The 23779-nt window shown below is 41.7% G+C and overlaps 1 pseudogene; it reads right to left on the minus strand.

The window, feature by feature from the left end:
• Positions 1-11778: 11778 nt before the first annotated feature.
• Positions 11779-13112, minus strand: LOC148123543 (ras-related protein Rab-4A pseudogene; annotated as a pseudogene).
• Between the last annotated feature and the right edge of the window lie 10667 nt (positions 13113-23779).

Genomic DNA, 23779 nt, shown 5'->3' on the forward strand with positions numbered 1-23779 from the left:
ACATGCCTGTTCCTGTCAGCATCATTTAACTTTAGAGAAGATAATGGGCACTGCAGAAACCCCACATGGAGTTTATTTTCACTGTGGCAAAAGTTAGTCACTGGGCAAGAAAATGCCCTTGCCTCAACTGCTGACAGTATGCTATCCTAATTGGACAAGCATAATACAAAAGAAAGCGACTGCCAAACATTATCAAGACAAGGAGGGACAGCCCTTCAGAATATCCTGCTTCACAGAAAAGTCTGTCAGATAGTCTAGGCCTGTAGGCTGAAGATGGATGCCTCAACATTGCAGAGGAACAGAAACAGCTGTTTCTGTCATTTCTCACAGATTTTTTTTGAAAGTTTCTTTCTTGCACTTTCTGCTTACTCTGTTGATATTATTTCCTTCTTAGGTCCCCGAAGGAGTTGAAGACTAGATAGTTATAGGTATAATCTCCTTGTTTACCAGACACAGAAAGCAATTTATAAAAGAAAGTAAAACACGTACGAGAGTTTGGACTCACCACGATAGGATAGAAATGGAATATTTTCTCTGAATTTGTCAAATGCAAATAGGTTAGACAATGTGATGTATTTATTGCTTGTATATATTGTATATAGTTATTGTACTTATTGCATATGGTTTTCTTATGTTAATTATAGCTTTCTTTTAATTTTAGACAAAAAGGGGATATATAATTGTATATTATTTATATTTTAATAAATAAAGCTTGCCTAAAGATCAGAGAGCAAAATTTCCCCACTGGTAAGCCTTACAGACTAGGCAGTGGTGACACACAACAATCCCAGAAGTCACAATAGTTTGTCATACAAATTGTGTGGTAGTGGTGTATGTCTTTAGTCTCAGCACTAGAGAAGAATATAAGACAGAAGACAACTCTCAGACACAGTCTCATTATGAGGATTCCTGGAGGCAGTATCTCCATTTCAGACTAAAGTAAAGGTAAGAGCCAGTGGCTGGCTGTTTTGCTTTTCTGACCTTCAGGTTGAACCTCAATATCTGACTCTGGGTTTTTAATTAACCATGCTACAGTGATCCCAGTCCAAGAAACAGTGCTGCCCATTTCCTTCCTGGAAATGTCCTCACAGACATATTTAGAGATAAGATTTTATGGTGATTCTCAATCCAGTCAAATTGATAATCAATATTAACTATAGCAGCATCCTGGTAGGAGGGTTATCTTTGTCTGGGAGCAAAGCTATTTCATCAGTAACAGAAAGGAAGAGAGTAAATATGTAGTTGAGAAAAGTTACAATTGGGGAGTCATGTGTTTTTTTCTTTCAGTCATTTCAATTCCATGAAATATCAGTCTAACAGAGATGGTGGGGAAGGAGGTATTTTATTTATTTATTTATTGAAAATTTCCACCTCCTCCCCACCTCACTTTTCCCTCTCCCTCCCCACCACCCCTCCCTCTCTAGTCTTAAGAGCAGTCAGGGTTCCCTGCCCCATGGGAAGTCCAAGGTCCTCCCCCCCGGAACGAGGTATTTTTAAACATAAGAAAGAACAGAAAATATGGACAGCACCTAGAAATGTGAGAAAGTAAAAAGGGGAATAAATCCAGCATATACTCACGGCAACAGTGAACCGCAATGTAAATGTAAAGTGTACATTCTCAAAATGTTTTTTTTTATATAATTAATAAAATCAGATTTCCTATCCTAGTTCCAAGAAAGGAAGCTTGCTTCCCTTTTGGCATACTGTGTGATGTGTCTTGCACTAAGGAATTCTAATCCTAGATACTGCGCTTGGTCCTTACAGTCTTCGGCTGTCACCTTGTCTACAAAGAGGTTGGGGCCCTCCTTGCTCCCATTCTACTCTGAGAGTTACACTAGGGCCCCTCTTAGTCACGCGCAAGGCAGTATGAAACATCAGTTCTTTACATCAGTCCTAAGACCACTCCTGCGAGAAACAGATCTAGTGAACCCGTTTGTACTCAACTGTGGCTCCTCTTCTCTGTCCTATGGCATCTCCTGAACCCACATAGCACACCCAACTTCAACTGCATGCATGATCCATATGAACCAACACATTAACAAGTTCTCAAGTCCATGTGATGTTTCATAGCCTTCAACTTGCAAAGATAATTGTATGAACTTGTGTTTTTAAAGCACTTCTAAAAATAATTGTCCTTAGTTGTGCCAAAGCTACCGAAATTTCAGGGAAATACGTCACTCTCTTAATCAGTATAACTAGAAAGAATTGAAACTTAAAATATATTTACATTGTATTTTTCACTCTTTCAACCACATCAATGAGAAAGCCTCATAGAAAATAAACATGATGCAGTGTTGACATAAAAATTAATAGGTACTTGTGGATAAGCCTTCAGATGCTTTGTTACAGTAGAATATAAAATAAAAGGAACTTGGTGTAATACAACTAATTATCGTATGTATTCAAACAGCATAGCTTAGCTCTATTTCCAAAACAGAATACCTTTATTCGGTGGAAGTTTGAATTAACAGAATTCCTTGCTAAAGAGCTGCTGGGCAGCCCCCATCCACAGTGCAGTAAAGCATTTCTACGTGAACCAGAACTGGCTACAAAGTCCTGTCTCTTTGTTATGGTTACCCTACGCTGTCAATGTGACACAAATCTAGAGTCACATAGGAAGAAGGTCCCTTAACCAAATGAAGGTCTAGATCAGATTCATCTGTGCCAATGTCTTTAGGGCATTATTTCTTTAAAAATATTTTTATTATTTTTTTCATGTATGTGGGTGTTTTGCCTGCTCTCATGTCTATATACCACATGTGTGCAGTACCCATGAAGGCTGGAAAAGGTCATCAGAAACCCTGGAACTCAAATTACAGACAGTTGTGAGTGCCTGGGTGGGTGCTGAGAATTGAACCTGGATCCTCTGGAAGAGTAGCCACTGTTTTTAACCAAAGAGCCATCTCTCTGGCCCCAACACATCATTTCTTAATGGTTATGGGAAGCAAGAAGGCCAGGCTCACTTTGCTAGCCCTAGGCAGGTGAGTTTGGGCTGTGCAGGAAGGTAGCTGAGTGAGCCACAGGGAGCAAGCCAGTAGGCAGCACTCCTCAGTGGTCTGTGCTTCAGCTTTTGCCTCCACATCCCTGCCTTGAGCTCCTGACCTGCATCCCTTTGTGACCTATTAACCAAATAAACGCTTTTCTCTCCAAGTTGCTTTTGGTCATGGTGTTAGTACAGCCATTGGGAGCAAACTGAAACAACCCCTTCCATCACCTCTCTACCATACTACCAGACACTGAAATTTCCACCATTTGAATCCCTTCTGGTCACTATGGCATTATCTCCAGACTCAGAAAATCCCAGAACCATGGGCTCAGTATGTGCTATCAAGGACTGGGAAGGATCACAGATTTTCCTTATGCTAACAAGTTTGCTATTGACCATTTCTTGGATCCAGGCAGACAATGTGGACACTGGAAAACATGTTACTCAAAGACATATGAGTGGCTGAAAACTATAAGCGTTTGCTCTGGTGCCTTCAGCTCCACCCTTCACCTAGCAACACAGTAGTCAGTTGAGAGCATGTGCAAAGAATGCATTAGACAGGGATGTCCTGGGTCCTGCAGAAATTCCACGATTCTAATGGGAAGTAACTTGGTATGCTTTCAGTTATGAAAGGGGGCACTACCTTCATCATACCGAACAAGAAAGAACCTCTAACTTCTGGAAGAAGAGATGATATCCAGCTTCTAAGACTGTTTTTGGTACAAACTAAAAAAAAGATAATTCTGAGCCAAAGCAATCTGAATGAACCTGACTTCACATAGTCTCTGTAACTTGATAATTCAACACCCTCAAGTTGGATGTTAGATAAATAATTAGTGGGAGAACCACCTGACTCCATGTGCAAGTTTAGCTTTAATTAGCCAATCAATGCCAGAGAACCTTCCAAGGCTGTGCTTCTTTCTTCCTGAGAAACCACAGTGATGGTCTCTCTACTCTTGAACGTTTCCCTTTCAGCTCCTGACATCTCAGTGTTTGCCCACGGGACTTCTTGCCTTCCTATTGGCAACTATGAACAGATAGTTATCTATCATTTGGAGGTAGCTCTCTCATGGATCCATATCAGTGCATCTTAATGAAATTAAATTATAGATAAAATATCAATAACTCTGCCAAAACATGAAAGCACAAGAGGTCTATGGAAACTCGTGTTCCCTCAGGAACTTATATAAAGAGGGTCATTAGCTTAACTCTTCACTGACATCCAAATCCTTTCTAAGGAAGAACAGCCCTGTTTCAGCAGTGTATTCAGATTGACTTTTAAGCATTTTTATTCAAAAATATCATAGTAAATGCCAGTTTTATCTCTGGGGCTCCTTTCATACATTGTTCCCGGGAAGAGCGTGTGTTTGTAAATAGCTAAAGTGTCTATGTCCATCATTCCAGTTAGATCTGATGAACAAAATCCACAGAGGCATGTGCTTCTCTAAGCCTTGGTGCACTTGCTGTCCAGTCAATATGCCAGCTTGCTCCTGGCTTGTTAGTGAACTCAGTCTAGACCTAAAGAGCCATCCAGCGGAGTCAGCTCAGACTCCCAGGCCACAGAAAAGTGATTACTGTTCGAAGCTTCGAGATTTTGGAGAAAGTTCTACAATAACAGGTAACCGAGGTGCTTATAAACATAATCACATTTACAGCAAAAGTATAAGAAGGCAATAAGAATTAGCATTTGGATTTTCATTTCCTTTTCTTATTTTACTGTTTATATTCCAGTGTCATATAAATTTTTGCCTTAAAAATAAGCAAATGGAGTAAGAATGGTAGTGTCATCATAAATGCATCCCCTATATATAAACAGCACTTAATAGCCATGTTGGTCAGATCCTACTTTTGCAATGTAACTGAGAGTCGTAGAAGCTTAGACGGTCACTCTGCTTATGATTTGGAATTCTCTGTGGTTGCAAAATGGAGATGGTATGGGGAGCAACGTTTTTTCAAAGCCACAAATCATGGGACACAGGGTATATGAAGGAAAAATTATTAAAGAGTGACCTCAAGATACCTAAGAGCCATTAGGGGTATCTAATCCACTCTCTAACACACATATATAGATATAGCCATAAGATCTAGGTTTAACTAAGTCATCATTTATTCAATGATGTACTGTTTGGGATAGGGAGCTGTCAATATGGTTACAGTGATTAGATCACCATAATTTCTAAGATCTTGATTGGACATAGTGTTTAAAGAAATTTCAAGCTTACATCTTCCTAGTATCAAATACTGAAGAAACAGAACTCATTCCCAAGAATTAAAGCCAGAGTTTGAGGATTGCTGAGTGACCCTTCAACTCAGCCCTGTAGAAAAGGGTGTAGAATCCTCTGAATTACCAATTGAATTCTCTGTGCCCTCAGATGTGTGCCGGGAAGTCAGCTCAACCACACAGCAAGTACCAAGTGTAAGCTTTGGAGTAGTGGCTTCTAAATGATGATGGAGGGAAGAAAAGTACACTGGACAGACATAAGCTAGAGACACCTTGAATCTTCATTTATTTGGGGAAAGATGAGCAAAACGTCTCCAGGTAATAACAGAAGAAGATGAGAAACGAGATGGAGAAAGTGATGAGTACTCCAGGAAGCTGTTTATGCTGTTTATGTCTTGGCACAGCTAGTGCCAAGACAATTGTTGGCATGCCCATTTCTCAGATATTCTGCAGTCTTAATGAGGGAGAGAGAGACTATAAAAGGCCTTCAATTCTTCCATTAATTTTGATCTTTGAAAGACATTACATATTCAAAGTTAAGGAGTATTTTCCAGAAAGAAGATGACCCCAACTACTCAAGTCAATTCTACAGATGAGCGTTTCATCATCTTAAACTTTACTGGGTTCGACTGTTTCCCTCTTATTTCCTTGGGTCTGTAAGTTGTTTACATTCTGGTGTGGGATTATTAATTTGGTAAAACAGTAGGAAGAAACATGACTCTGCAGTTCTACACCCGAGTCTCATAAGTGTGTTTTCAACCGTCATCCCCAATCTGCATTGTGTCCTGCTCTAGAGCTGTTCTCTAAAGTTAACACGATTTCTAAAAACATATCCTTTGATGATTTTCAGTATATATACAATGTGTCTTAATCACATCTACCCTCAGTTTCCTCTCCTGTTCTCTGTTGATAACCTCACCACGTGTCTCTCCTACCTTCAAGCCATCTTTCTCCTCAGCAATTTATCAAGTCTAATTAGTGCTGCTCTGCTAGACAACATATCGGTTGCTATTAATTCTCTAGGAGAAGTTAATTCTAATGATGTAATTCTATTTCAATTAAAAACATTCGGTAAACTGGGCAGTGGTGGTGTTTGTCTTTAATCCCAGCACTTGGGAAGTAGAGGCAGATGGATCTCTGTGAGTTCAAGTCTGGGCTACAGAGCGAGTTCCAGTACTGGTTCCATAGCTACTGAGAAACTCTGTCTTGAAAAAAAAAGGAAGAAGAAGGAGAAGGAGAAGAAGGAGGAGGACGAGGAGGAGGAGGAGGAGGAGGAGGAGGAGGAGGAGGGAGGGAGGGGGACAAAACGAAACAAAACGTTTCTCTGACAAAGACTGAGGTAATCCCTAGTCTGTAGGATTAAACATAAGTATTAAGGAGACAGTTTTATAACATGTCTGTTTAGAAAAATAACAGTAGTGAGTTCCCCCTTCCCTCAGACCTGTGACCTCCAAAGCTATAGGCTTTTTGATCAGGTTTACAGTACAAGGCATGAAATCCCTCTAATGGAGCAGGTCTCAACTTCAACCAGAAAAGAGTTGATCACCCCCAAAACAGTTATGTGACTGTCATACACAGGCCTGCCTTGTCAATATTTTATCATGCAGAGTCCACCACCAAATAAGTCAAAGGACGGCCTTTTCTACCCTCAGAGGCCTACCTAGCACCTTCCGGATACCATGGAAGCTTGCCAGGAGGGATGAAGTTTCCAGTTCAATCCTAGCTGGATTTCTCTGTGTTTGAAACCAACCTGTGTTGTCTTCAGCCACAGGGTCTTACCCCCCAGCTCTGGAGGGCAACTAAGAACAATGACAATATCTTGAGTTGATTTGGGAGCCTCTAGGGCTTCCTTACCAATAATAATTCATAAGATGGTATCCCACATCTGAAACTGAGATTGTCATTTAATGACCCACTGGGGGAAACTTTGGCAACCCATGCAGAAGACTTCTATTCAAATTCCTTTTTAAATTTTTCTTTTAAAATAGTATGTTTTTATAAGACCATTTTTGTGCATGCTTAGCTTTGATTAACCCACCCTCACCCCAAATATATTTTTTAAATTTTAATTAAAAATATATTGTGTTTGCATGTATATATGCCCTTGTGTACTCACAGGACGTTGGGTGTCTTCTCCCATTGTTCCTTGCTTTATTGCGTTGAAATAGGGCCCCTTATTGAACCAAAAGTTCATCATCACATGTAAGTTAGCCAGTCAGCAAGCTCTTTGGATCTGTAAGTCTCTGCCTCCCTAATGCTGGGATAAGCCATGCCTGGTTTTTCACTCAGGCCCTCATGCCTGCAGAGCAAAGACTCTGACCCAATGAGTCGTCTTTCCATTCCACATTCTCATAAGTTTTGTTGTGGCTTATTTCCATGTCTCTGCTACAAACGTCAAATTTTGAATAAGAGAGGTGGTAATATCTTCTAGCATTTAGTACACTTTCCTTTCTAGTTTAATTATTTTTGCCTCACCTATTTTGGTTTTTTGTTTCTAGGTTTAGTTGCTTTATTTGCCGTTGTTTTAGGTATTTTGATGGATTCGTTAGTGAACACGTGACTGAGTTAGAAATGACAGTACACATCAGTGGAAGATGTAATGACATCCATAGGTAACTGGGCCAGGACGCTGGCCAAGCTTTGACAGCCACTGGTGGTGCTCATGTGACTTCAGAGAACTCATGTAACCTCTCTGAAACTCAATTTGTTCCTCTAAAAAAGGAATGTGTAACTTTACCTCAGGGTGGTACTAGAAATTCAAATCACACAACAGAGATGAAAGCAATTGCTATATAATGTTTTCTCATCTCATGACGTGGACTCCCTCAAGTACCAAATATAGAGCACAGGAAGACAAAAGGTACAGTAGCCTCATCGAAGAAATGGAAGAAACTGAGAAGCATCAGCTGTAAATTTGGAAGGAAGATTATGGTAATGGGCAATTTGGACTGTCGACCTGATAAACAGACTTCTACACGTGTCTGTCAGGGAGCTTCTAGATTATGCTAATTGAGGCAGAAAGGCTCTCCCAAAATGTGGATGGGGGTCACCATTCCATAGCAGGAGCCACGGACTGAATAAAAATGAGAATGTGAACCTGGTACAAGTTTTTGTCACTCTCTGCTCCCTGACTTCAGATTAAATGATGTGACTAGCTCCTACTACATGAACTCTTCACCACCATGGATAATGGACTGTCTTTCCTCTAACTGTAAGCCAAAACAAACCCTCCTTTAAACTGCTTTCTTCCTGGCCTTTTGCCATAGCAACAGAGAAATTGTCCCCAAACATTTGGAGATTCCGACACAGTCACCATACATTATCAAGGATATCTGTGTTTCCTCTTGGTATTTTTACTCTTGTAAAAATTTAAGAATGGACTCAGGGAAAAGTTTGAGGATAATTTTTTTTTGAGTTTCAAAGAAAATCTGCAAGTCAAGGAAACTGTAAATCCCAGCAGGTGCCCAGAGTTAGGAAATAGAGAAGACTGGAGAAAGACATGCCATTTGAGTTAGGCATGGAGTTAGTCCACGAGGCTGTTTGTCTGCAAACAATGGGGTTTTAGAGAAAGATAAAAGAAGTTAAAAGAAGGAAAGGAAAAGTTATGCTTCTGAGTCAGGATTCAGGAAAACAGACAGACCCAACAGAACCTCAAGGCAGTCTGTAAAGTCTGTGGTAGGGATGGGGAATTCTGGAGGGAGGCAGGCAGGGAGTACATGATCTCATGTAGAGGATAATTATTCTTCCTACTTCTTTGGTATAGTTTAAGCCAGATCTGTCTCTGTCCTCCTGTGGGGAGGGGGAATGGTCCTCTGACCTGGTGATTGAGCTGCCCAGCTGAGTTATCTCTGAAGGGAGGAGACAGTGGCATGCTTCCAGCTAAAGGTAGATTTCATATTTTGCTGTAAAAAGAGTAACTAAAATCCTTACCTCAAACAAGAACTGTTAAGTCTGGAGCATAGCCCCCAGCCCCTGGCATCCATGCCAACCTGACTGGCCTGGGAGTTTTATTGGTCTGGATTTCAAATCCCAGCATGTCAAAACTCCTACAGGAGAAGCAGGTGGTTTTTGGGTCTGCATGGGCTCCCTCTTTTCCTGTCTCCCCACGATGCGTTTGGCCACCAGAGAGCATCATGCTTAATAAACGATGGGCATTTTGATTTGACCTAATTGGATTTCTTGAGGCGGTGGAGTCGCCCTTCTTGTCTTATTTTTTCTTAACATCTAGAGACCATAGAAGGAATTTGAGGCCTTGAAGAGGAAAGGGCATGATCGCTGAAGTAGGACAAGGAACATTCTCTAGAAGTGGAGAGAATGCAGAGCTCCAGAGCTCAGCATCTCGTCCTTCTGCTGTGAAAGCGCAATTCCTTCTCTGGGATCTTTAGTAAATTAATAAACGATAAAAACTGTTGGCCCTGCATGCAGCTTCAGTCTTCAAAGGCTGGCAATCCTCAAATGCTTACTTAGAACTTATTCAAAGCTGCTAAGTTGATGAACAATTGAGCAGCTTGAGGGTTGTAATTAGCAAGCTAAAGATGGACCAACTGTGAAATAGCTCTTGACTGACCCAACATTAATAGGTGAAGGGTCTGAAGCTGGTGGGGGTGTGTGATGAAGATTTTAGTTGTTTCCATTTTAAACAAGCATTCTGGGCTTGAAGCAGGCCACACCAAGTTGCTTTTAGCAGATGATGAAGTTAAAATAACAATAACAGATATGCCATGTCTTCAACTATCTCCAAAGGCAGAGTCCCTACTGCATAAGTGCAGGCCTGGGTTCTGTGCTCTGACTCTGCCTTGACCCTTAGGAAAAGCAAGATGAACAAGGACTCAGATTAACTTGCCCTGCCTTGGGTGAGATGTATTAACTTCTGGCTGCACCGCTTGCATTTGGCATTTAGTTTTTCTTTTCTGGTCTCCAACATTTCTTTGTCTAAAAAGCCATCTTAACCTAAGGGTGTCTCACTCAAGGGTGGATGTGTTTCAGAAGCTGTCCAGTAACATTTTCATGAAGTAATGGTTCAGTTCCACCTTGGAAACACCAGAAACGGAAGTTTAGTGGATGAGGAAGGCAATCCTTAGTAGAGATTCGAGATGTTTGAGGAGGCGGGAGGTTTCCATCAGCTATGAACTTCAAGCTTTTCCCTATTAGTTCGAAGTTATTCAGTAGCAAACGGAAACAAGGTATTAGTGACAATGTTTATGAAGGTTTGGGGGCATAGCTATTAATCATAGAGTCCACACACACACACACACACACAAACACCCCCCCCCACACACACACACGCACACACACGCACGCACAAAAGCATTTAGTCAGTGTTTCTCCACTGTGATCAGGATCAAAACCCCCAATACTTGATGCTAATTTTTTACTTCTTACACCATAGCAACAGAATCAAAAGGCCTCTCATTGTGAGGCCCTATTGTGTCTTAAAACAAAACAAAATGGAACCAGAAAGAGCAACATTTAACAAGAAAGCAGTATTCTGACCCTCCGCAGACTAAAAGCTGTTAATCAAGTTTAAATTTAGCTCCCACGAAGTCTCCAAAGAAAAGGAAAACAGGAGGGCCTCTGCCACAAGGGAAACAAGCCTCAAGTCAACAAAGGGCAGCCTGGGAAAACAAAAGGTCTTGATGAGCCAGGTCGCCACCGAAAGCTCATTAGCAATCACACGCAGCCCCTGGGCTGCTTCTCCCCATAGGCTGGCACCACCACAGCCTCTGGCTCAGTGGCTGTCTTCCCAGCTGCACTCTCTGGGACCCCACTGTTCCTTGTTGTCTGCTCTAGACTCCAGACCCTGAGGGTTCAGGACAGCAGGGAAGGAAGGGGGCAGGAAGCCAGGAAATGCCACGTCTGAAGTGAAGAAAAGCAAAACTATTGTCCTTATCTCCCCGCTGATAACTAATGGTGAGAGATGGAGAGAAGCAGGTGGCAGGATCTTGCAGGCAATAAGAGTGGCCAGTATGTTGTTGTGTCTGTGCTTTCCAGTCTGGCCTTAATGGTTTTCTAAGGTGTTTCCATGCTTAGAAGGACTCTTTGAATACCAAGCGGTTTTTCTATGCATGAGGTCAAATCTTATTAATTTAAGGGTTAGTCTGAAGTTGGGAAGTGCCTTCAAAAACTTCCACTTTCTTCTCATGGTAGCAACTGGCTATGCAGGAATGTGATAGGCATATACTGCTTCCAAGTAGTGGCAAAGTCCTTCTTCTCCCTTTCATCCCTAGCTTATAAGGACCTTGCTCCCTTGTGAGTCCCGCGGAGTGAATTCAGACAAGACACACAGAGCAGAATGCAGAACACGCGTGGAATTTCTGATACAATGATATAGACACTCTCTAGGAACATAGTGCACAAAAGCCGCTGAGACAGTTGTAGAGGAATTCTCTATTAAAGGATGAGCATGGCCAAAGGGACCCCTGCAGCAAAGCAACCTACATGTTTTTATAGTAGAAAGCTTTCCTGGGGCATATTTTCTCTTAAAAGGCAATGCCCTTAAGAGGCAAAGCAACACTATATCCCTTTCTTTACTAGAAAACCTCTGATGAGAAAATAATAATTTTTTTTTTTTTTTTTTTTTTTGCGTGAGACACTCGGTTCCACTTTATTTCCAGATGACAGTGAGTCCTTGAGGGGTAGCATTTCAGGTGTGGGTCACAGACACGGTGTAGAAAGGGCAAGAGGGATTAAATAAGAAATGCACTGGCTCTTAGCGCCAGAGTCCTCTGATACTGAGTCGTGTGTAACCAACACAATGAGAAAAACACGCTCACATTCACAAACTGCATTTCCTGTGAGTTGAAAAAAAAAAAAGCTTCATTGAGAGCAGGATTCTGTCATGTCACACTGGCTCTGTGCTGGAGGAACGGGCCAGGCTGTGTGCAGCACAAGCTTGGTTTCACGGAACAGGAAGGGGTAGACGTGGGGCGGGGGTCTTTGCATATGTGTGGCATCTAAAGGTCCTGTCCACTGAGTTAGTTTGCAGTGTGGCTGCTGAGCCCTGTCTGCCAGTGTGCACTGCGGCTTCCCCCATGAAGATCTGCTTCTGTGCGGGGTAGAAAAGGTGGCAGTAAAGACTCCAGACTCTTCAGGCTCCAGCAGCTGTGCCCCAGAAACCGCCTCGGAACCTGTGTTGCTGGCGTGCCTAGCAGCCACATTCCTGTGCATTTGGGGTCTGTGTACGCCGTGGTGACCGTAGCTATCTCAGGGCAGCGTCTCCATACTGGATGCCAGAGCCCATTCTCTCCGGGTCCAGCTCACCTGATTCGATTTTGTTCAGTATTTTCCTTGCACACTGCATGAAAGCCTTTTCGACGTTCTCACCAGTCAGTGCACTCGTTTCCAGGAACATCAACTCGTTCTTTTTTGCGAACCTGGAGGCTTCGAGGAAGGTGACTTCATGGTCAGCATCCAGGTCCTTCTTGTTCCCGCAGAGGACGATGACAATGTTCTGACTCGCCAGCATTCTGGCATCTGTTAACCAATTAGTAAGCGCATTGTAGGTTTCTCGGCTGGTGATGTTGTAGATGAGGAGAGCCCCAGCTACACCTCTGTAGTAGCTTCTTGTCACAGACCTGAATCGCTCCTGTCCAGCTGTGTCCCATATCTGTAACTTTACATATTTACCACCAACATTTATTATTTTTGAGCCAAACTCCACTCCTATGGTATGATTTGAGTCATCTTTAATTTTTTCTCAATGAACTGATGAAGCAAGCAAGATTTGCCAGTTCCCGTATTCCCGATGACCAAGAATTTAAACAAGAAATCGCAAGTCTCGGACATGGCGGTCTGCGCCATCCTGCCGCCACACTTCTGCGTGGTCGGTCTGGTCCGTTCTCCAGTCTCCGCAGAGCGACAGGAAACCGAGCGTGGAGGGCCGGGAACAGGCCCACTGCGAGCGGGCCACCGGCTGTGGTCCAGCGGGCAGAAAATAATAATTTTTTTTTGGCTTGGCTTAGTTTGAATTACACATCCCTACCCATGGTAAGACATGACATTCAGTTTCAGTTCTGGTTTTATGAAGAAAGAGATTCATTCCCAATGACCTTGACGACTGCTGTTTCTTGTTCTTTTTAATTAATTTATTCTTTGGTAATTTCATACACATATGTGATACACTCTGATCACGCTCATGCCCCCACCCTCATCGTCCTCTCGCGCCCGTCGATTCTCTCACACTCCCTCCACCAAGTCCCCCGTTGCATTTTTCACATCTTGGTCCTTTGTTTTTAGCTTTGTGACCTCCTGGATTTAACCAGGTCCACTCTCAGGTGAGGCTATCCACTGAAGCATGAGAAATTCACCAGTGGCTACATCGACAGAGACTGGACTCCTGCTCCCCAACAGCCATAGATTTCCATTAGCATGCCCGAATGGGGGAGCGGGGAAGGGTCCCACCAGCCCCTCCTCTATCTGTGGCTGAATGTTTTCAGGCTGAGTCTTGTGCCAACCCTATGCAGGCAACGCCTGTGATTTCATGAATGCCACCACCAGGTCATGCCGTTAAAATGATTCTTCATGGTCTTTCTCAAACTTTCTCAAATCATCTAGTTCTTACACTTTTTTCCTACACCCTCTTCCATAATGTTTCCCAAGCCATTGAGGGGATGATATGGACACCCCATTTAAGGTTGAATGTTCTGAAGTCACTTCTTATCAACACCATGAGCAACCATCAATCGCCACATTAGCTGCGATTTGCTTCAAAGAGAAGCTTCGTTGGTCAAGGCTGAGGACAGCGCTAATGAGAGTAAGAATGGAAATTGTCAGGCAGTGTAGGGGCAGGAACCTCAATTCTTGTCCTTGACAAGAAACTGGGAATGTCTTTGGTTCTTTCCTGGTCAGAAGCCAGAAATGCCAGAAATGTTTGAGGGCTCTGTTTCTTATGCCGGTATCTTATTAGCATACTTCTTTTTCACGACCTAAATGCACACCATTGCCTGAAAGCTACCTGTGAGTACTTGACTGATATTGAAGTGCGTCAAGACCTCATGGGTGGGTCAACTTTGATAGACCATCTCAACTCCCATGCCTCTGTTAGTTCTTACAGACACTCCATATATCTGGAAATGAGTTCAAGCTAGACTATAGAAGGTGGTTACATAAAAGTCAGCATTCCTCGGGAACTTATAAACCAGGTTTCTCTCAAAGGGCATTTTTCTTACCTCTGGGAGAAAGGACATATGGCTCTCCAACTGACATATACCTGTGGCACCTGTCAGCATATGCAAGCTCATGCTGGCCTCCAGGGTCCTTCAGTACAAGTGCTGTGCATTTCAAAGTGCATGCTAGCTAGCATGTTACCCCTCCTTACCTCCCCCCCCACCCTAAAACCGCTCCAGTCCAGGAGCTTCCCTTCCACAGCTCCTCATCTTTCTTATAACCCTGATCCTCTTGCTAATCTCTCACTGCTCCTTCCCTTGCTGGCCCCTCTCTCTTACTATCCTCCTGCTTTTTCCTCATACTCACTTGCTAGGCTCTATTCTCTATATCTTGCTATTTTTCTTATTCTCTCCCACTTTCCTGCTTCCCTACCCCCTGGTCATGTCTAGTTTGTTTCTCTTTCTCTCTGCTGTGGACTTTTCCAAATGCCTCTGGATATTCTCTCTCTTATCACAATAAAAACCTTCTTCTCATAATAGGGCAAATGCCTACAGTTTCTTTACTTCTCCCCTGGCATATATATGGTAGTAAATACCTGGGAGGAGTTACAAATGGACCCTTTCTATGGGAGGAGTGGAGGAGGCCGCTTGTTTGTCCCGGCCACCTGGCTAGCTTAACCCTGAAATAACCACGCAGAAACTGTATTAATTAAAACACTGCTTGTCTCGTTAGCTCTAACTTCTTATTGGCTAACTCTTACATCTTAATTTAACCCATTTCTATTAATCTGTGTATTGCCATGTGGCAGTGACTTATCGAGTAAAATTCCCAGCGTCTGTTTCCAGTGGATACATGGTGTCTCTCCCTATACTGCCTGACAATTTCTATTCTTCCTCTCTGAATTCAGTTCTGTCTTCTCAGCCTACCTAAGTTTTGCCCTATCAGACCAAGGCAATTTCTTTATTCATTAACAAATACAACACACAGAGGGGACTCCCATATCACCTTTCCCAAGGGGTCTGGCCTCTCCTAACTGAACCAAGCTGCTGGTTTGACTCACCTTAGGTATGGATCATTTGTTTCTGCTGACTTCTGTCATCTACTATGTTTGACTCCAATTTTAGAGCCTATCTCTCCAGCTGCTCTAACCACTCACCTCTTCTCCACCACTCTCGAGAGTGCCTTCTTGGAGCTGCCTGCTCAGTCTCAGACTCTCTCAGACCCTGGAGCTTACTACTAAAAAGGTCATACTGGTGTACCACACAACTCCTCTGGCCTTACTGGGTTCCCATCACGTGGAAAGAGATACCACTCCATTTTGTTTCGTGATATCTCTCTCTGACACATCTCTCAGTCTACTTGGGGATGCCTCATATTGAAATTCTTGTCACCAGGGCAGTTACTCTTCCCTCTCCATCCCTGTCTTCCCTCAACACATATTCTCACCTCATGTTTGGAGCTTGCTCTGTCTGCCCTGAAATCTTTCATATATCATACTTGCTCTGTTCCTGAAAAGGACTCCACTGGTCTCTCAGTCCACTCTTGGGGCTTTCTCTGCTTCTCTTGTTTGCTGCTGGAGTCTGAATTCCATGGACTCTTTCTAGGCCACTTGCATTCTCGAATCTCTTTCTCTCCACAGACTCACAGAGTTCACTAAAGCCTTACTGTCTTACACCAAATGATTCGGCCTCAGTATAAACTAGGCAATCTGCTTCAATGGCGAAAAGATGACAAACTCAGTTTCCCAGTTTCCCAGGTTGTAACCACTTCTGCCACTGCACAAGAAAACAACGCCCAAATCTCTTATGTCTAATCCTGCTCTGCTCTCCCCTCTCAAATTCTCTTATGTCAAAGCCTTCTTTACTCTCTGCTCACTCTGGTCTCTTCCTCTGATCCCTAAGTTTAGTTTTGCAGAGATCCAAAGGTTTTTTTTTGGTCTGGATACTTTTTGGCATTGTCACATGCTGTTCTACTCTATTAAAAAGCTGGATCTGGAGTTGGGTTCTGGCCTGTTCTCTCTAGACCAAAGCATGCGTATGTAAAATGCCTTCTACAAAGTCTCTGTCCTGGATTAGGTGGGCCGGTGACACAGAAAAAGAGAGCAAAGCATAACATCCCAGGAAAAGACACTATGTGTTTTAAAATAGCTCATAAGGAAACCTTTCCCAATAAAAACAATTGCTGCCTATCTCATACTCCTCTCAGTTTTACTTACTTTCTTCAAAAATGACAAGGTGTAATCATAGATGTTTAACTCTATAAATACCCTCCCCATATATCTTTAAAAACTTTTGCTGAACTATTATAAACTTTATCTGAGGATCTGCAAGATCATTGTGTAAACTCTCTTTATCTCAAGCTTTGTAAATTTGTTGGTTGTGGTTTAAAAAAAATCTATAAAATCTACAACAAAATGATAACTTAAAATTTGTGACAGAAGTTGGATGGTGGTGGCACACGCCTTTAATCCCAGTACTTGGAAGGCAGAGACGGGTGGGTCTCTGTGAGTTCAAGATCAGCCTGGTGTACAAGAGCTAGTTTCAGGACAGATTCCAAAGCTACAGAGAAACCCCGCCTCGAAAAACAAAACAAAACAGAAAAACTGGTAATAGAAAAGTGTTGGTAGTAAGAAAAAAAATCTATACATAGGTAATCTTAATTTACTATAGCACACTTGTATGCAACTTAGATTCAACTCATGTTTAACAAAAGTGATCTGCTACAACACATATATAAGTTTGATTCATTTCTTGCTTATAAAAGATAGAACTATGTAGCGGCATTTCAATTGTATTTTAATAAATAGAGAGAGTAAAACAATCCCATTGGTAAGCTTTACAGACCAGGTTATGGTAACACACACCTTTAATCCCGGTAGCCATACTAGTTGCCACAGAAATCAAGTGGTGCATGGCTTTAATTCCAGTGGTGCACATTTTTAATTCCAGATGTAGAGATGAATATAAAATGGGGGGTGGGGAAGCTCTAGCACAGACTCCTTTTGAGATTCCTGGAGGCAGAATCGCCATATTCAGACTGAGGTTAAGATAGAGCAGTGGCTGACTGTTTTGAGTTTTGGATCTTCAGGTTGAATCCCAATTTTTGACCCTGAGTTTTTATTAATCATGCTTCAACTTATTAACAATAAATTTTTGCCAATTAAATTTGTAAAGGTTTACTTATCTTAACAAAAACTGAAAAAAAATGTATGTTCAACCACTTATGTCTTTGTTGTGTTCAAAAGCAGGCCTCTAAGATATTTTATTAAAAGAACAACATAAGTTTGATGGTTAAGGTTTATAAATTCCTAAAGTCTATTTGGGCTAGTAAAAAAAACTGATTTAAATATGTATGACTAGCCTCTTCATTTTTGCTAACTTTGTTAAGCATTAGTTATTTGGATAAACTGAGTCATACAAGAAACTGTGATATTCTGAAAAGGTACACTATGAAAAGATCAGAAAAAAAGGGTTCCCAGTCTCTCTGTGGATAATATTTATAGTTTAAAGTTTTATTTTGACCCAGAGGATGTTCAATTAAATCTTCAGTTTTAAAGGTCAAACTTAGCAATGGCAAAACTATAATATGTTAATCTTATAAAAACTACAAACTTGTAAACTGTTAGAAACAACACAGGCAAATTAAAGGTCAGTCACCTTATAAATGATCAAATTCTTTAATGTGCGCAAAGCTATGCTTGTAGTCATACTGAGTACTTAGAGAGACAAGCTTCTGTGTATATTGTCAAGATTAAGCCTGAAGTAAGTAACTAAAACAAGAAGAGTTTGCTTAGTTTGCTCTCAAACCCTTTAGAGAGTCTGCAGACTATGGTGTTTAAGGTGTTGAATGAGAAAGCAGAATGTCTTCTGCTGTGAGACAATGGTCTTGTACCCTGTAAAGATTTGTCACTTGCATTGCTTTAATAAAATGCTGATTGGCCAGTAACCAGGTAGAAAGTATAGGTGGGTAACCAGGACAGGAGAATCATGGGAAGAGAAAAGGCGCAGTCTGCAGTCATCATCCAGATGCAGAGGAAACAAGATGAGAATGCCTCACTGATAAAAGGTTCTAAGCCATGTGGCTAACACAGACAAGAATAATGAGTTTATGGACAAAGCAAGAGTTAGTTAATAAAGAAAGTCTGAGCTAATAGTTTAAAATTAATGTAGGATTCTGTATGTTTCTTTGGAACTGAATGGCTATCAACAAATGGCGCTAACATGGACAGCTATAGCCACATAAAACCAGAGAGAGATTACGAAGTAATTCTAGATACAATAAACAAAGTTAAGCATGGCTTCTTGGTAGCAGCATTATCTTAAGTGGGCTCTGTTTGCTAGAGGCAAACATGTCTCATTTAACAGAGGCTCCCTGACTCAGCATTAGCTGTAAAACCTTGCAGTTCTTTTAAGAGGCTCCACCACAAAACACTTAAATGGTGTTTATGAATAGCTGATAGTGTGCTTCTTGGTGGTCGTAGAGACCTTGAAACACCACAGAGTTGTGGCAATAAACATGGCTTCCACCAGTACCTCAGCATGAAGCTAGACACTCAGAAAGCTAAGGAATAGGGTGCATCCAACTGTCAAAGCCATGGCTTTTATCCTTGCCATATCACTTAGCAAATTAAAGACTCCTGTGGTCAGAAAAAGAAAGATATAGAGTAAAGATAGATTCAGACAACAACAACAACAACAACAGCAACAACAACAAAAACCCATCTAAATGGTTTACAGTATGTTAAAAAATATATGTAGGCTTGGGAGAGAAAGAAAAAGGATGAAATCCTTTAAAAAGAAGGAAAGAAAGAAGGAAAGAAAGAAAGGAAGAAAGAAAGAAAGAAAGAAAGAAAGAAAGAAAGAAAGAAAGAAAGAAAGAAAGAAAGGAAGAAAGAAAGGAAGAAAGAAAGAAAGAATAGTTAGTTGTGGTGGCACACACCTTTAGTCCCAGCACTTGGGAGGCAGAGGCAGGTGGATCTCTGTGAGTTCGAGGCCAAGATGGCTGTCCAAATAGAAGTAAGTCTATGTCATTCTCAGATGGTAACAAGACTGTTTGGTTTATGCTTCCTATTCAAGTTTATCCTTCTCAAATCTCTGTGGTGGCACTGAATGGTGAGTCCTAGTCTTATCAGACAGGTTAGCACCAGCAAACCTGTTTTACCCAGCTCCTCCCCACAAGATTGCCCTGCTTGGTCAGTCCATTTCACATGTAAAAACTAGGCCTTACTTTCCTTAGCTCTCCTAGGTCTCCTGATAAGAAAGGTAAACTCATGGATGGACAGGTTCACCTTGCTGTCAGGCTTCCTGCGAGAAAGATAAACTCACAAAACAGGTTTCAATAAAAGACAAACCCAAGCTATCACATTGCTATTACTAAAAATTTGCTTTTTACTATTCTTTTATTTAAAAGACCTTGCTTTTCAGTGACTGCTCTCAGTAGTTAAGCACCTGTGTCTCATGGTAAATGACTGGGTGATTCCGGATAAAAGGAAGAGAAAAGGCTTATGTAAGTTGTGAAGGAGTGAGAAAGTGATTTAAAGTTCATAGGAAAATAAGACTTAAAGATAAGGTGTAACGTTAAGACCTCAGGAGTTCAGAGTTTTAACATATTAATTAATCAAATTCTGATAAAGTATTAATCTAGCCTTGGTAAAGCACTGGATACTATTATCATAGTCAAAGGCTCAAAATTTTTAATTTTCTTTGGTTTTTTCATTGTGATAAAAGCATCTCCGTACAATCTATGTATGGCCAAGCCTTTGGGCAGAGGAAAGGGTATTTATGCATTTAACCTAGAAGCAACTTTGGGACTTTTCTTCTTCTCCTTTGTTCTCTTTTGGGCCAAGAAGCTTTTATCATATTACAAATGAACGTTTATACTTTTATTATGTTGATAACTTTTTAGGCTTTGTACTTGTTCTGGTTCAAAGGCATGAGTCTCCTCCAGCTGTTTACAGATGCCTGCTGACTGGTTTTTCTACAGTGATGATTTCAGTACAGATTACAGACAGTGTTCCTGCTAATAACTTCTGTCCCTATTCTGTTATAACAGATATAGGCACCATGTGGGAATCAATTGCAGCCTGCAGCTCACCAGTCCCATGTGGTCCTAGAAAACCGTTGTGCATTAGACTTTCTGAAAGTACATGTGAACCAGGTCAGCCAATGTGGTTGTTCCCTTCTCTTCAGGATCAGACAGCAAACTAAATGCTTCTTATAAAATTCCCCAAATTTCCTGCCATTGCCTGACTCCATTCTCTCCTCCCTACCTTTGATTGTAAATAGAGACTGTTTATGTCCCAACTGCTCAGATCCAAATAATCACACATAAACTATATTGATTTCAATCTGCTAGACCAATAGATTAATTGTATTCCTTGCTAGCTCTTTCATCATGAATTAACCCATTTCTATTAATCTATGTATTGTCATGATGCTGTGGCTTACCAGTAAGCTTCCATCTGGTTTATCCTTCTTCTTTGGCAGCTATATGGTGTCTCCTTGACTCCACCTACTCTCTCTATACATCTCTGTCCAGATTTTCTTCCTGGATTTGCTCTGCTAAGCCATTGACCCAAACAACTTTATTCATCAACCAATAGAAACAACACAAATAGAGAAGGACATCCTGCATCATTTGATCTGTGTTCCAGTCCTGAGCCCACCACAACATCCCAATTTCTACTGTGAAGCAATCAGAGATTGTGTTGCCTCTTATCATCAGCAAAAGGCTGGAATGTTAAATTTCACAGGCAGTCCATATATCCAGAAATGAGCTCAAACTGGACTATAGAAAGGTTTCTGATTAGATAAAAGACAGCGTTCCTTAGGAACTTATGAAAGAGGTTTTCCATCACAGAAAGGAGTCATTTCCCTTACCTCTGGCAAAAGGGACCTAAGATCTCTATTGACGTTTACCCTGGGCACCTATCAGAATATCAAAGCCTATGCTGGCCTCACAAGTGTTATACATTTCAAAGTCTATGCTAGAAATCCTAACCCTTCACACCTTCTCTTTGGGAGATTCCCTCCCTACAACTACTCACCCACATATCCCAGCTACTCCTGCTACATTTTTGCTATTCCCTCTCTTGCTATTCTCTCTCTCTCCCCCTCCTCTCTCTATTCTCTTGATTCTCTCTCTGACTATGCTCTGTTATCTACTTCTTGTTATCTTACTATATCCACTATTTTTTTCTGCTTCCTTAGCCTTAGTCATATCCGATCTCTGGACTCTTCCAGATGCCTCTGGATATTTTCTCTCATTCACAACGAAACCTTCTCTTAATAATGGAGTGGTCATGTCAGCAGTTTCTTCACTGTGCCCCCTCGCATATAGCCCTAACCCACAAAAACCCTGTTAAACCACAGAAAAGGACCGGTAATGGCAACCTACTTCCTAGGATCCAATCTAATAATACAGTATGTCTTCTTGTTTCATGTCTCTTAAGTTTTCACCTATGAACCTATAAAAAGCTCATTTCTAAGAACTAACTCTCTGGTTGTGTTTGAAATATACTATTTGAGTTCACAAGTCAAAGGAAACAGAAGTCGCTGGACCAGGGTGGCTTGGGAAGATGCTGTTTTTCTAGGTCCTAGCCTACAAGCTATTGCCAATCTAGGGTGAGAAAGCCTCTGCTGTCCTCAAGAACATTTCTTCTATCCTACATTTTACTCACAGCAGTCTATGAATATAGACATAAATATTCCGTAGGAAGTTTGGCAACATGTCCAATCAAAAGTAGTAGGTTCACCTCTAGTGCCTATGATCTGTCAAGTCATGTGCCTTTTTACCAGGCCTACAATGTCAGACATGAACTCCCACTTAGGGAGTAAAACGTAGATCCAGTCAGAAATCAGTTGGTTATTACTTTAAGAGTCATGTCCCTTTTGCACCCTTTGACTGGCTAATTGAGACTGCAATGTGTAAGACTGGCAAGTCTGAAAGAACATTACTAAATTGTCTCCCCTAGATGCCTGAAAAACAATACAAAGACCAGCAAGTGTTATCTAGCTCAAATACAGAACGGTTTCTCTATATTCTACGACTAAAGTACATGGTATCTCCAATACCAACTTATTACCATACAGTTCTGGTGGGCAACTAAGTGTGGTGACCATTGCATGTATAGTTTGGGGGCCCTCTTGGGCCTTTGTATCAAACAGCTCTCAGGGAAGTGTTTCATTTTATTTAGAAACTGTCTCTGTCAGGGTTTCTATTGCTGTAATTGAACACCATGGGAACGGTTGATTTTGTTTATTTTTCCAGGTAACAGTCCATCACTGAAGGAAGTCAGGGCAAAACCTCAAGCAAGACAGGAACCTGGAGGTAGGAGCTGATGTAGAGGCTATGGAGGGATTGCTTTCTGGCTTCCTCTTCATGACTTTCTCAGAATGTGTTCTTATAGAGCCCAGGACCATCAGCCCAGGGGTGGAACCACCCAGAATAATGGGCCTTTTCCCATCAATCACAAATAAAAAAATACCCTATAGGCTAGCCTGTAGCTCGATCTTGTGAAGGCATTTTTATCAATTGGTGCTTTCTCTTCCCCGATGACTATTACTAATGTCAAGATGACATAGATAGAGACAGAGACACACATTGGAACACTAGACTTAACTCCCTAGGTCCAAATGAGAAGCAGATGGAGGAAGAACGTGAGCAAGGAAGGCAGGATCAGAGGGAACCCTCATCCGACGATGGATGGAGATAGAGACGGAGACCCACTTTGGAGCACTGGACTGAGCCCCCAAGGTCCAAATGAGGAGCAGAAGGAGGGAGAACATGAAAAAGGAAGTCAGGACCGCGAGGGGTGCATTCATCCACTGATACATGGGGACTGATCTAATGAAAGCTCACCAAGGCCAGCTGGACTGGGACTGAACGAGCATGTGATCAAACCGGATTCTCTGAATGTGACTGACATGGGGGCTGACTGAGAAGCCATTGACAATGGCACTGGGTCTTGTTTCGTCTGCATGTACTGGCTTTTTGGGATCCTAGTCTGTTTGGAAGCTCACCTTCCTAGACCTGGAGGGAGGGGGGAGGAACTTGAACTTCCCACAGGGCAGGAAACTCTGATTGCTCTTAGGACTGGAGAGGGAGGAGGAGAGGGAGTGGGGGGGAATGGGAGGGTATTGGGAGGAGGGGAGAAAGTGGAAATTTTTATAAATAAATAAATAAGTAAATTTAAAAAAAAGATAAAAAAAACTAACCAGTACAATAACCAATATCTTCTGGTAACAGCATTATCCACCCATGTATAGCACCTCCATTTAAAGTCTTTTCAAAATTATATTTAAAACTACTTTTTAAAGAAGTAGGTTTCTGTGTGACTTCTTTCTACATGCATAATTTTAGTTAACCATTCTCTGGTCGCCCATATTCTCTCTGATCCCACATCCCTCTTCAGCATTGTCATCTCCAGGGATCTCTTTCTCTGTTTTTATATCACACGTCTTCAACTA

The sequence above is a fragment of the Myodes glareolus genome, chromosome 1 (assembly GCF_982192425.1).
Source record: "Myodes glareolus chromosome 1, mMyoGla1.1, whole genome shotgun sequence".
Classification (NCBI taxonomy): Eukaryota; Metazoa; Chordata; class Mammalia; order Rodentia; family Cricetidae; genus Myodes; species Myodes glareolus.